General features: G+C 35.5%; 1 long non-coding RNA gene across 1 annotated transcript in view; it reads left to right on the forward strand.

Annotated features, from left to right (window-relative positions):
* Positions 1-12,110: 12,110 nt before the first annotated feature.
* The window catches only part of LOC120612528 (uncharacterized), a 278,407-nt gene continuing 275,868 nt past the window's right edge, over positions 12,111-14,649 (forward strand). The window contains exon 1 of the long non-coding RNA XR_005655471.1: positions 12,111-12,150. This is a non-coding gene — a long non-coding RNA (uncharacterized LOC120612528). The remainder of the gene's footprint in view (positions 12,151-14,649) is intronic.

Consider the following 14,649-nt stretch of genomic DNA (forward strand, 5'->3'; position numbering starts at 1 on the left):
AAGCTATTGACCATCTGAACTGGTGGAAGAGAACAAATACTCCTGGTTAAACTCACATGGCTAATATTTGACTTAGAAATATGCCTCATTTAAATTTAGAATATAGTTATTTCTGATCTTCAGGGAATTTAAACATAATGAAATTATACCACTAATACCTAATTCTAGGGTCTTTTAATTTTTCCTGTGTTCAACTACATTCTAAGAAAAGATAACTCATTTCAAAACTTCCTTAGGGCAGAAATGATGGTAAGTGTTTGGACTTCAAAGGGTTTATCTACTCAGATGAGGACTGTCTGCTGCGTAAAAATAAATAGAGAGGGAAGAGACTAATAAGTATAGTAATTAAAAAGAATAGATAGCTCAACTATATAATTATGATATTTGCTCTGAAATATCTACCTTGAATTTATGGGTATTTATATGATATGATTTCAGAGATATGCAAAAGACTCCTCTAACAGTTTATCTTGCTTGCCACTCATAATATCTGACACACTTAATATACCTGTATTATATATAACACATATCTATCTGTTTGTAATTATCTCTTACTAATCTGCAGCCTATTAAACTGGGCCTCATAAAGGCAGGTACTAGGTCTTGAACTTCTTTGCAGTTCTCCTGATGATTATTAGAATTCTCTAGAAATATTTTACAAATAATCTAATGTTAGAAGTTCATATTCATATATTTAGCACTTTATCCTGTAAGATTGTAATTAATGTTTTCTAAAACTTTATGTGACCGTTGGATCTTGAGCTAGGAAAATTGATAGATTGGGGATGAAAAGAACATAAAGTAGTAGATGCTTGAAAAATAATGATGCAAGTAAGGCGTCCGAGCTTAATCCTTTAAAAAGAAGAGTGTGAAGTAAAGATTAAGAACCTATTATTTTATTTGGAAGGTGCAAGCGCACTGAAGTAAGAAGGAAAAAGAGAAGTGAGGCAGGGAAGTTACAAAGCAGTTTAATGTATTGTGTTACAATACTGGTCATCATTGCATGACAGTCACTAAAAGAGACTGCAGTTTGCTTAGCAAGTGTGTTTACTCAATTTGTGATAAGTGTGATAAGAATAAATCACACCTAGGAGAGAAAAGAGAAAAGTTTGTCTCCCTAGCTCCCTCTCATCTCAAATTACCTACTGGTCAAACTCCATTGAGACTTTTTACCTTATACTTTGGGTTGCATCCTCTGACCCCTCAGTGCCAGTCAAGAAGAGAGATCCCTTGTACTTATAGGGTGTTATTTCATCCAACTCCAAAAATGGAGGAGTGACCTGATATGAATGGGTACCTGATCAAAAGAGAGAAAGAAAAAGGTGATCAAGAGAATCTAAAAAGGCACATAAGACAGAAAACAGGGAAGTTAGGTACAGTGAAAACCAAGAGTTGTTGAGTGATAAAAGTGATGCTCATATGCTCTTTCGGTCAGGCTAGGGGTTGCTATATGCAAAACGAATTCCAAATTACAGTGGTTTAAATTGATAAGAGCTTTATTTTTTGCTCATGTCTCAGTTCACTATGGTTTGAGGGGATACAGGTTCCTTTTGCCTTGTGGCTCTGCCATCCCTGTGATTCTTAGGATCTCAGATCCCTCCACTGGAAACTCTACATCTGGCTGCTAGGTGAGAGTTGAGAATGAGGGCCTGGAGTATTACATGGGGAATTTGTCTTTGCCTTGTTTGTGCAACATTACATAACCCTATGTCACTACAAGGAAGACTAGGAAATGTAGTCTACTGGTGTGCCAAGAAGGGATAAACAGTTTTGTGTCCCTTGCATGGGTTGTGTGTGCCTTCCTGTCATGGTTGAATGTTCGTTGCTTTTTGCTTGTCAATGGGAGGGATTAACGCTTGGGCTAATTGAATGTGAGTGCTGGCTGTTCAGGGGCTGACCCTATGGGTCAGTATTCACTTTAGCAAGACTCTAGTGCCTCCCTAGTCCACTCTTTGGATGTGCTGTCCTTGGATGCAGCCTCAGGCGGTGCTCCAGCTTGGTCTGAAGCTGGCCACCAGGCATGCTGACCCCAGGGCCTCCTGAGAAGGGGCTTTGCCACAAGCAAGTTCAGCTGCAGTCTGTGCCCTTCCCAGGGCCACCTTGGATGAGCCATAAAGCAACTTCAGATGGCCACCACCACACTGGGCTTAGAGTTGCCTAGAGAAGCCAAGCCATGAACCAAGGCCAGCTGCCACTAGTGCTGGGCTGGGGGCTGCTCAGTGAGTGGTATGGGGAACACTGAGGCCAGATGCTGCTTGTTTGAGGTTTGTAAATCTTTGAGAGAATTAGAGAAGTCTGCAGCATGAGCCAAGATAGGCCATTTTTTTATGAGAAGGCCTTCAGAAGCAGCTTGAGTGAGCCTGCAGTTTGGGTGGGTGGGTTCTCAGGGAATCACCAAGGCGAGGTGACCAGCATTAGTCAGGTTGCTAGAAAGTCAGATAAGGTGGCTGCCCGTGTCTGCATGCCAGGAGTGGGAAGGGCTCAACAAAAGGGCAATGAATTCTACCAGCACTTCTGTCTGGGAGAAAGCTGCCCCTCCAGCCTGCTCCCTGACGCCAGACAACTCAGTTTCTCCCCATATATGCCTGGTGCTTTTTGAGCAGCTACCTCAGTGCTGGAGCTCAGAGCGATTGAGACTGTCAGAGAGTTCGCATGCGGGCCCTTTAGGAAGAATTCCAGCCACTTTCTGTCTCACTCAGCTACTACTTCACTGGTTTTCACAGCCAAAAGTTGTGGGGCCTTCTCTTCCCAGCACTGGGAGCCTAGGCTGGGGAGCCTGGTATGGGGCTGGGACCCCTTGCTCCTCTTGGGGGAATTCTTCAGCTGAGATATCTCTCTCGGTTTTTAACTGCCACAGGTGAGTATAGGACCAGCTTGTTTTGCACCTCCACCACTCTTTCTAGTCTCAGAATGGCTTTTTCTGTATGTTCTTAGCTATAGGACTTCTCTTCAGCTAGACCTAAGGTGATTCTAAATGAGGGTCGTTCTGTAGTTTAGTTGTAATGTGGTCATGAGAGGAAGCATGCACAGCATTTATCTACTCTTCCATCTTGACTCTGTAGCCCAGCCCCTTTATACCCTCCTTCAATTAGGAAATTTACTTCAAATAATTGGATCTTGGTTTCTTCATCTGTAAAATGTGAATATTATTACATATGTCATGAGGATATTACAAAGATCAGTTAAGATAACTGTGTAAAAGTAACCAGTATCTTGTCTAATATATTTTGTCTTAAAATATTGAAATGTCATTTAGGGTTCGATCCTGTTAATTCTGATTGAAACTCTTATTGATGCTGTTTAAAACTATGCATTTGTTTTATGTGGCCTTCCCTAGGGGTTGCTTTCAGGGATATTTTATTTATCCTTGACCTTAACATATAGAAATAAATCATCATATTCTATATTCATTTTTCCAACTTCATTGAAATATCATAGGCAATTAATTGCATGTATTTACGTTATACAATTCAGTGAGTTTTTTTTCAATTATAGTTAGCATACAATAATATACCAGTTTCAGTTGTATAACATAGTGATCAGAGATCCACATAACTTGTAAAGGTATCACCCCACTAAATCTAGTACCCCTTTTCCCTCTTACATATTTATTACATTATTAACCATCTTCCCCATGCTACCACAGCTCCATGTATATTCTGCAACTATCCATTTGTACCTCTTAATCCCTTTGCCTTTTTTTGCTGTCCCTCCCAATCCTCCTTTCATCTAGTAGCCCTCAAAATAGTCTCTGTATCTATGAGTTTATTTCTGCTTTTGTTGTTATTGTTGTTTATTTTGTTGTTTAGATTCCACATGTATGTGAAATCATGGATATTTGTCTTTCTCTATCCAAACCATTTCATTTAGCGCAATACCCTCTAGGTCCATCGAAGCAATATCTTTTCCTATCCCCTTCCTTTTAGTCTGTGTGTGTCTTTTAATATGAAGTGAGTCTCTTGTAGACAGCATATATAGGGGTCTTGTTTTGTTATTCATTCAGCCACTCTATCTTTTGATTGGAGCACTTAATTCTTTTCTATTTGAGGTACTTGTTGATAGGAATGTAGTTATTACCATTCTTTATTCCTTTTTTTTTTCTACATGTTTTTTTCTTCTTAAAGAATTTCCTCCAATATTTCCCATAATAATGGCTTGGTGTCGATAAATTCCCTTAGCTCGTTTTTGTCTGGGAAGCCCTTTATCTGTCCTTTGACTCTAAATGACAGCTCTTCTGGATAAAGTATTCTTGGTTGTAGATCCTGGGTTTTCATCACTTTGAATATTTTGTGCCAAACCCTTCTGTCCTGCAAAGTTTCTTTTGAGAAACCATCTGCCAGTCTTATGGGTGCTCCCTTGTAGGTAACTATCTGCTTATCTCTTGCTGCTTTTAAGATTCTCTCTTTGTATTTAACCTTTACCATTATGATGTGTCTTGCTGTGGACCTCTTTGGATTCCTCTTTCTTGGAACTCTCTGAGCTTCCTGGGGTTGTATGGTTATTTTCTTCACCAGCTTAGGGATGTTTTCTATCATTATTTATTCAAATTGTTCTTCAACGTTTTGTTTTTTTCTGGTACTCTTAGGACATGGATAGTTTTACATTTAAGAGTGTCCCATAGGCTCTTTAAATTATTATTATAGTTTTGGTTTCTTTTTCTTGCCATTCTGATTGAATGTCTTTGGCTTCCCCATCCTCTTTATAGGTCATTTGATCCTCTTCTTTATTCACTCTGTTCCATTTAATATTTTTTTTCGTCTCAGATAATGAGTTCTTCATTTCTGACTGGTTCCCTTTTATAATTTCCATTTCCATTTTTATGTTTTTTTTATCTCTTCTTAAGGTTCTCACTGAATTCATCTACACTTCCCTTAAGTTCATTGAGCATCTTTATAACCAGTGTTTTGAACTCTGCATCTGGTAGATTGCTTGACTCCATTATTCCTGGCTCTCTGTTCTGTTTACTCATATGGCTTCTGCTTCTTTGTCTTCTTATTTTGGCTGCCTTTCTGTGTCTGTTTCTATGTACTAAGCAAAGTTCTTAAGTCTCCCAGTCTTAGTGCAGCTTTGTAAAGTAAGTGTCCAGTGGCACAGTCCTCAGAGGGGTTCTGCTGCAGGCCAAATTTAGCCCCCAGCCTGTGTCCCTCTTGGGCCACCTGTTAAGATTCAGCAAGCAATCCACAGATGCTGTGCATTTAGTTGCTTCAAGAGACCTTGCCAGAAACCACAGTCAGCTGCCACCAGTGTGAGTCTAGGCTCTGCTCAACAAGGGGCACCTAACTCGCCGAGGATGCATTTGGATGTGGCTTGGTTTAGGCCTTGAGCTGGGGGAGGGGGAGTTTCAGAGAATCCTCTGAGCCAGGCAATCTCTGTTATCCAGTCTGATGATGTCTCAGCTATGGTGGCGCTGTGTTAGCACATTGGGAGTGGAGAGGGCTCAACAGAGGAAAAATGGATTTTGCCAGCACTTGTATATGGAGCGAGTCTCTCCTCGGCCCTCACTCCAACAACTCAGTGTTGCCTATAAATCCCTGGTGCCCCCTGCCCAGCCTACCTGGTGCTGGTGTTTAGAGTGAGTGGGTGGTCATTGCGAAATTCTGCTTGCTGATGCGGCCCCTTTAAGAGGCATCTGCAGTTGCCAGCTGCCACTTCTTTGGGCTCTATCCCACTCAGCCTCTGGGGAGCCTTGTGTCCTTGCCCATTCTACCTCCTCCCATTGCATGGTGATTTCTTCTTTCTCTCCCTAGTTATAGGGCTTTTTCATCTAGATCCCAGGCAACTTTCCTTACTGTTTGCTCTTTGTTTCTGTCACAACTTTGATTTTTTTCTCTCTCCGTATTCTATATTTTTGCTCTCGATCTGATTTTACGGATTCACTCTCTCCTCCTGGACAAATGCCTATGCTTCCCAAGATACTCCCATCTCCAAATGACTTCTTTCCTCATTGTGATTGTATGTTATACCAAGGTCTTCATTTGGTCCTGTGATTCACTGTGGCTGCTAAATTGTAAAGTTTCTAATAAGCTCATTCTGTAAATCCTCTAACCCTTTTTTGAATCTTACAAGGGAATTTGAAAACGACTCTCTTCAAAAAAGTGATAGCATAGATAATAATGAACCTTAAATTAAAAGAGAGTATGTAGCCCAGTCCTGAGCTAGAGATCAACAAGATGTCTCATTATTCACTTGGTGTTAGATGCTGTTGTTCTATAAAGACTCTGCTATGAATATTTTGTTGATCATTTTGAAACCAGTACTCCTGCTGCTTATTTTTTCCATTGATGAAGAAAGAACCAAAAATAGATATATGCTGTTTTCATGAGGAACTTCAAAAAAAGTGAAAAATGGGTTCTAATTCTTTCATGTCTAGGTCCTAATTCTTTTCGCAATTAGCTGAGGAGTACGAATTAGATTGAGCCCTTTAACTCCACCTGAATGTGGAATAAATAGTGAAAAGAAAACACCACCATGGATGCCTTCAGAGTTGGTTTCTATAATTAGTGTCTTTAACAAGCCCTTAAATGCCTATATTTCTCAGTTTTCTTATTAAGTAGTGTAAGTAATAACTTCCTTATATCACCAGGATACGTTGAGAATCAGATAATATGATGAATGTCAAAATCCTTTTGCAAAAGCAAAATGTCATTTTTAGATAAATGTAAAATGCTGTGAATAAGCAATGCTTTCCCCTTTTCTTTTATACTTAAAAATATTAAATTATAAATATCAATACAACTTAATTTCATAAAATTTAATATAAATAAAAATTTTAAGAAAAATGCGTGTATGCATTATTTTTTCTCATTGCGTTATCAGTGATACTTGTTGAATTATCATCTCTACACAACTTTAACTTATTGATGAAGTACATCATAATTCCTCATTGATGTGCTTGCTGTAGAAATTAATTTGGCGAAAAGCTTTTCTAGTTTAATTATTGAATTTCATGCCTTATATTTAATGTCTATAAACAAAAATTACAGAAAAGTACTTACATTATTGTATTATTTTAATACTGTGTTTAAATAGCATTTGTATTTGAGATTGGTAGGCAGCATATATAAGTGATGTGCTCATGAAAGTGAAATATTAAAAACAGCTTATGAAAATCTCCCATCTGGCAGTTACAATTGATCAGGAAGCTACCCTTCAGCATTATTTTGAAAATAGCATGAGTTTTTAATTAAAACTGTTCATTCGATTTATTAATGCAAGTAAAACCTCCTATTTGATCAGGTTTAACTTGAAAAAGTGGTTTTCTAAAGCTCCTTTATGGATTAAGTGATTCAGTTTTCAATAAAGAATAGTTATAAAAGATGTCAGACATTAATTTGCTATCAATCTTTTTTGTTTTCCTTAATTTCAAAATTGAACTGTAAACAATTCTACTTGCTTAAAATATTTGATGAATTTATGATCTTAATTCTTCAATTATGTTAAATCTAAACTACAAAGGATCTAAGATAAAAGTTTTATAAACTGTGCTTTTATAAACTGTACTTTATATCAGCAATTTAAATCAAGCTGGCATTGTCAAGAAATAAGTAGGTTATTAAGGTTAAAATTTCTCATGTAAAAATACAATATACAAAACATTTTTGTTTAGAAATTATTAAGTGATTATTCAGTTCTATGATTATTATACACATCATCTCATTTAATCCTTTAAGTAATCCTGTTCTTCAGCATTCTTATTATCTATGTTTTGCCTGTAATTATATTAAAATTTAGGAGTTATATAACTTGTGAATAAGTTTCAGAAGAAGGATTTCAGACCAGGCGATTGGACTTCAAATCACATGCTCTGAACAGGAGCCCAAGGATCCTGTTTGTTCTGCTATGATAGAGTTATGAGGACAGTTCTTTTAGCTTCTCTCCTGGAACCTCAGCACCTGAATATGATGCTATAATAATTCTCAGCTATAATATTTATCAAAACTATTATTAAAAGTATGAATTAAGAAATTACATAAGTGAGAAATTTATTCTTTGACATGTTAACTTCCTGGGGAAATGTCTGTTTCCCTCATGTTTTATACTTGTTAAACATCATGCCAATATATTAGGTCAGAAAGTTGGTAATTTCTTCATGCGTTCAGTTACAGTATTATTTCTGATGTTTTAATGGTAATTTCTCTCATTTCTAAGTGAATTGAAATACAGAGAATTTCTTTCTTTCTTTTTTATTTCTTTCTTTTTTTGGGGAGGTGGGGGGGGGCCGTGATTGAGCCCCCTAGATCTTAGAATGGGAATGAACAGTTTTATACATTTGCTGGAGGTAGATCACAAATTTGACTCTAAGCTTTCTAGAAAACAGTCAGAAGAGGGAAATGTGACCACTATCTCTAAGGTAAAAAGAAATGAGTTGCTTTGAAGAAGCATATTAGTTATTCATGAAACCAAGATCAGGAAACAAAATTTTATATATATCTATATTGTAAGAAAGAAAAAATTGAAAACATTTATCATAGAGTAAGAATTTATTGATATGTTCTGTTTCATAGATGTGTCCCTAAATATTGGGAGTTAGTATCTTGCCATAGTATGATGCAATGAAAGGCATTTTATGGGAGAAGGGTGACTATACTAAGTGACTGAGTCATGCTACCCTCTGATGATCTAGCTGGTACAAAGAGAGATTTCAGAAGTGAAAAGCAGCATCAAGTCTATAAATGGCTCCAAAGCTTCAACTTAACCAGCTGTATAATATAACTTTAGTTCAGCTCACATTTCCTAGATCCTTCTTGGAAACTGATGGCATTGTTGCTTCCAAGTACAAGGTACTCATTTCCTCACCAGCTTTAGCAAGGAAGTACTTTGGCTAGGATAAAGACAGGCCCAGGTTGGGGAGGGCAGAGGTTTCTACCTCCCTAACTCCAGGCCTGCTAGTAGAATGCCTGGCACATAATAGGCTCCTATTACTTGTTGCTTTGTATGGAAAATATTTCTGTCCTGCTCTGAAGTTAAAAATGAAGAAAATATTTCTGTCCTGCTCTGAAGTCACTGTTTTACTATAGGCAAATAACTGTATTGTAAAGAGGGATAATTATATTAACTTTGATAGGATGTTTCCAGAAAAAAATAAATCAATACATGGGGACATACTAGCCAATAAAAAGTGCTGAATCAAGGAATGAACTTTAAAAGACTATACAACGTAAGAGATGAGAAATTAGTGAATTATCTCAGTACTGCCACAATATTATAATGACAGAACATCAGTGCTAATGTTCTAACATTACGAGCAAATAATTTAAATTATAAGAATACATTTTTTTTTTTCACATGAGATTCAGGGTAAGTATGTTTTATTTTGAGTCAGGATAAAAGCAGTTTGGGAAGTTTATTTTTACTATTAGCCTTTCAAAAAACTTTGATAACCATTGATCTAAATTCTAGAATGCATTGACTACATATTCTTAATACTATTCCCTAAATATTTTTTCTTTGTATTACTGTTTTGACTGGTATTATGCAGCAGTAAGTTGAAGATTATATTATCTGACTTAGTAGATTCTGAATAAGTTTTGTCAATTAACTGACAATCAGTTGATTGACAAACGCTTGATTTATAAATATAATTTTTTTAGTTTAATCTTGATATATAATCATATTTGTTAGTAAATAATTTACCCTCTTCCATATGTGACTCTTTTATAAAGAAATATACATTTCTTCTATTCAACATGATACCATTTTCCTCTGTGATGCCTTGGAAATCCAATCTCCAATGTTTGTTCTTAGATTCTCGTGCACTATATTACTTACTGCTGAGTTATAGGTTTTCAAACTAGCCACAGTTTGGTTTAAAATAACATTTTATTTTAAGGGCCTGTTTATTGGCAGGTCTTTCTTGAGCATTAAGAGTCATAATCATAGATGTTCTGAAAATTACCCTTGACTGGTACCTCTTCCTTTACTCCATTGTTTCATCTATTTGGACAGAAAACTCTTGTAGAATTGAAAAAAGAATAATGCCATTTGGAAACAATATTAGTATTATATTTCTATTTTTAGAAAGTATGTGTATGTATATGTTTTTTAGTGGCACATTGTATATTTGGGTGAACTTTCATCCATGTAAAATGTCATTTTTTTTTCTATTGTCCTCCTTGGTCCATCTTTCCTATAGGATTTTTGGAAATTTTGGTTTTATACTTGAGAAATATATAGCTTTTCTTCTAGCTACTCTGTTTTCTTCTTATTCCTGTTAATGTAGGTTTTTTTTTTTTGGACATTTACATTTTAAATTTTATTATCTAAAATTATATAATGCATTTAAATATGATTTCCAGTCTGTTACTTTCCAGTCTGTGATTTAAGGTAACAGAATTCAACTCAATTTATATAATATATAAATTATTTGGTCTTTTTGAGCCATCTGTATCTTTTTTGACTTTATGATTTCAAGTTTTAGAATTTTACTTATTTATAGCCTTGCCTTGTTCAAAACTTATGGTTTAGATATTGAATCTGTTGAGCATTGTGGTAGTTATTAATTTGCCAAATACTTCTAGCTTTTTACCTTTCAGGTGTATGATAATATATCAGCTCAAGGCTCTACGTGATTGTGAGGAGAGGAACATGGGACTTGTTTTGACCAGTGAATTTTGAGCAAAAGTAATGTGTGTCATTTCGGTATCAAAATATTTCTTTCTCGGTCCAGGATCTTCTAGAGTTATCTTACTCCTAGTACAGTGGTTGATAATAGTTAAGATGTTGCTGTCCTCCCAGAACATGAGTACTTGAGTCATTTCAATGATGAGAGCCCCCTGCTGGCCTATAATTGACATATATTATGAGCAAAAATGAACTTTCCTTTTTAAACCACTGAGATTTTGGAATTGTTTGAGACTACAGCGTAACCTAATTTAGGTTGACTGATACAGGTAGTACTTGTTTTTGACATTTTCTGGATGGTGCTAATAAAATTTGAGATTGCAACAGGCAATCTCAAATTGTTCACCCAGAATCCCGAAGATCCTATTTGCAATTTCTATACACTGTTTTCCCATTTCTGTGTGCTTTTACATCTAATAGCATGCTCTTGAAATTCTCTTCAGAGGGCTGCTCTCAAGTTACTGGAGACACTCAGGAGCAGACAAACCATTGACTGACTGGTTCATGAAACATCAGCTTCTATACGTACATAGAGGACAACTTTGGGATAAACCTACACTCCAGAATTACCTGTCAGGATCAGTCTGAAGCTACCCTCTGTGGGACCTTGCCTGAGATCTCGCCTTTGCTTAATTGCTTTCCATTTCTATGCCCTGCTTTCTTGGCTACCTTATAAGGTTCTCCTGGAAATTCTTCCTTAATAAATTACGTGTGCTTCATGTTAGAATCGGTTTCTGTGAAACCTAACTTAAGACTGAAAATGAAATCTATGACATATAGTTTCATAAAAAAGCTTAAAGAAATATGTTTGGCTAGATTTTAACTTATCATGGTATATCAGAAAACATCCTACTTTAAAATGTAGTTTTATAGCTTTAAACCATATAAACCAGGAATTATGTCATGTTTAACGAGTTGTTCTTCACCAGATTGAAACATTATTGCTACTTCATTTTTTGTTAGCAAGGCATGATTTTTGACTATTGTTACACCATTTCTCTACTTTAGATGATGGACTTGTAATCATTCTATCTGTTCACAGTCCTCAAACATCTTCAGAGCCCAATGCACATAAGATATACTTAGGGTTTATCTTGAGATCACATAACAGAGCAAAGCTTACTGGCCACATGGAGGTAAAATGTACCGACATACTATCATTACTATAGTACTCTCACAAACTGTTGTAACTGGCCATTGATGGTGACAACATACAAAAGGAAAAGGGGAAAACTCCACGTCTTTCTTCTGGTGATGCTTTTTGGTTTGAACTGTTAAATATTCTTAACAAGATTTATTTTGGGCCAAGGTATTTTGTACACTATCCACTTTGGTATAAAATTCCGACTGATTTTTTTCTTTGTTTTACTTGTGAAATGGTAATGATACCTAATTACACATTTATTTACAGGATACAATGTTTTAGCAATTTGCAAGTGTGGGATTTCTTTTAAAGTATTACTCCATATTTTTAGGTCACATGAGGAAAAGCCAACTGGAAGCAAATGATTCAAACTAAACTACCGAATGGTGAGAATCTTTTACTTTTTCATATTCTTCTAGGTTAACAGGATTCATGTAGAAGAGTGAACTAAAAACTGAACACTGTAGGTACCCTTTGTTTAAATGAGTATCAGCCATGGAAAAAATAACAAATTTCCTCTCTTGGGAAATATCTCTTGTTATGAAGTAGAGATTTTGAACTATATTTTGTTGGTCAAAGGAAGAAGATGTGGTAGAGAACTCATGTATATTCTAGTTAATGAAATAGAATGGCTATAAATTTAATTGCTCTGTATCTATCAGCTGTTCTATTTTCTTCTTATATCACTTCTTGAGATAACTTTATATTTGGTGAGTAAAACTAAAAGTTAAAAGCAAATCTTTAGATGTCATAACTTTACAGAGATACAGGTAAAACTCATTTGTCTTTGTGCCTCTGAGATGGAGTTTTAGCTAGACAATAAATGATGTATCTGATCACAGTAAGTATTTGTGAAATAATATGGCAGTATCTATTAAAATTTAACATACATATCTTTTGACTTAGCCTTTTCACTTTTAGGAAGCTATTATACAAAAATAAAAGCGGTAATACATAAAACACATACAACTGGGTTTACTTTATCCTTGTATATAATTATAAAAACCTGGAATTAATCTGAATGGAATTAATCTAAAACTTAGATTAATGGAATTAATCTAAAAATAGGTGAATGGTTACATTAGTTAAGGTACAATTGTAATAGAGAATATTTTGCAGCTATTAATATAAGTGAGTTAAATTTATACATCCTGATGTGAATAAATGTCCTTTTTACAAAAAAAGGGCAGTTGTAGAAAAGAAGGTAGTGTGTGAACCAATTTCTCTTCGAAGAGAAAACTGTATCAGTTTGAGCATACAGTCATACCTCAAAGAATGCACAGTAAAATTATAACATTTAGGTCAGGGGTGGCATAGCTGGGGAAAAAATGTTAACTAATAACATTTTAATGCCTCTGTATTATTTAGCATGATACACTAAGTACACATTTTGAAAATGATAAAGTATATAAAATTTTTTAAAGAAAAATTGAAGAATAAATAAAAATAACAAAGAAATGTATCTGCCTCTATTATTTAGGAGTTTCTTTTATTATAATTAAAATTATTTTCTTTTAGGCTAAACCTTTCAACTTTTCTCTAAGGGTTTCTACTTTTAGCTTTTGACACTTAATTTCTTTTAGAGTATATATGTAGAAACACCTACTTTACATATTACTTATATGCAGTACTCACAAATGTAAAATGTGATATAGAGAGGTAGATCTAGCAATGCAAACATGGTCAGTAAATTCCTGTTGTGCCGTGTCATTAGGCAGAGGATTCTTCTCTTCTCTTTGAATCCACATTTGAAGAGCCCAGATGTCTGAGTTGTTATTTCATAGGCATCACTAACACAACCAACACCTCTGGTTCACTGCATCTGGACATACAAGAATACTATGATTTCCAGTTTCCTTAAAGTTAGGCATGGGCATGAGACTTACTCTGGACAATGACATGTGAGCCAAAATAGTGTGCACTATGTTCAAGTGTTCAGTTCAAGTAATAAACTTTTTATTATTATTGTTTAGTACCATAGCATAAGCTATTGTACTTGACTGATAACAGTTACTGAACAAAGTTCAATCATCTGCATAATACTTTGATCTTATTCATTAAGCGCTGTCAGAATTCTTATAGGTTAGAGACAATTTTATAATCATCTGTGAGATGAAAGAATTTTCCATTTTATAAAATTTAATCTCTTATCCAATGGGCTTTGCCATAAGATTGATCTAAGTACATCTTAGCTCGGTCACTTAGTATTGTACAGACTACTTCACTTCTCTAGGCCTCAGTTTTTATCAGTAAAATGAAAGTATGCATATTCGTATCACATGATTATCTGAATTATATAAAATGTATGTGACCCAGCTGTTTGTTAGATCCTTGGGAAAATATTCTAAGTGGACTTGAGAAAGTAGAGAGAGAGCATTAAGGTAAAAGGAAGGAAGCTTTTATTGGTAACGGAAACTCCCACTCCCTCAAATGTGATTAGCTGTGCGCTTTGAGGTTCTGGAGTAATGATTGAAAGATTATGTATCCTTTGGACTCTTAGATGTTTTTGAGTTTTTTGTACTTATTCCATTATGGGAAGAAAGGTAAGGATTTCTCTCACCTAGATCTAAACTATACATATTGACTGAGTCCTATTTAATTTTCTATTTAATTTTAAATTTATTGAAATGTATTATAATCCTCTCCCAGTTTGAGCCCCTTTCACATCATCTCCTACCTCACAGGCGTTAGCCTCTATGGTAGGCAAAGTATTGTTCCCCTATCTCCCACTCTCTACTTCTGTTCCAAGACAGCAAATACCAGGAAAGATTTGAGCAAATAGCAGGGGAATTTTCACATACACTCTGGTATGAAAGTCCCATACATGAAGTTTTATAGGTTGAAATACATGCCAGAAAAATGCTGAGAGTTATGCTTTCTGGAAA

Source organism: Pteropus medius, unplaced genomic scaffold (assembly GCF_902729225.1).
Source record: "Pteropus medius unplaced genomic scaffold, Ma_sr-lr_union100, whole genome shotgun sequence".
In the NCBI taxonomy this organism is placed as follows: domain Eukaryota; kingdom Metazoa; phylum Chordata; class Mammalia; order Chiroptera; family Pteropodidae; genus Pteropus; species Pteropus medius.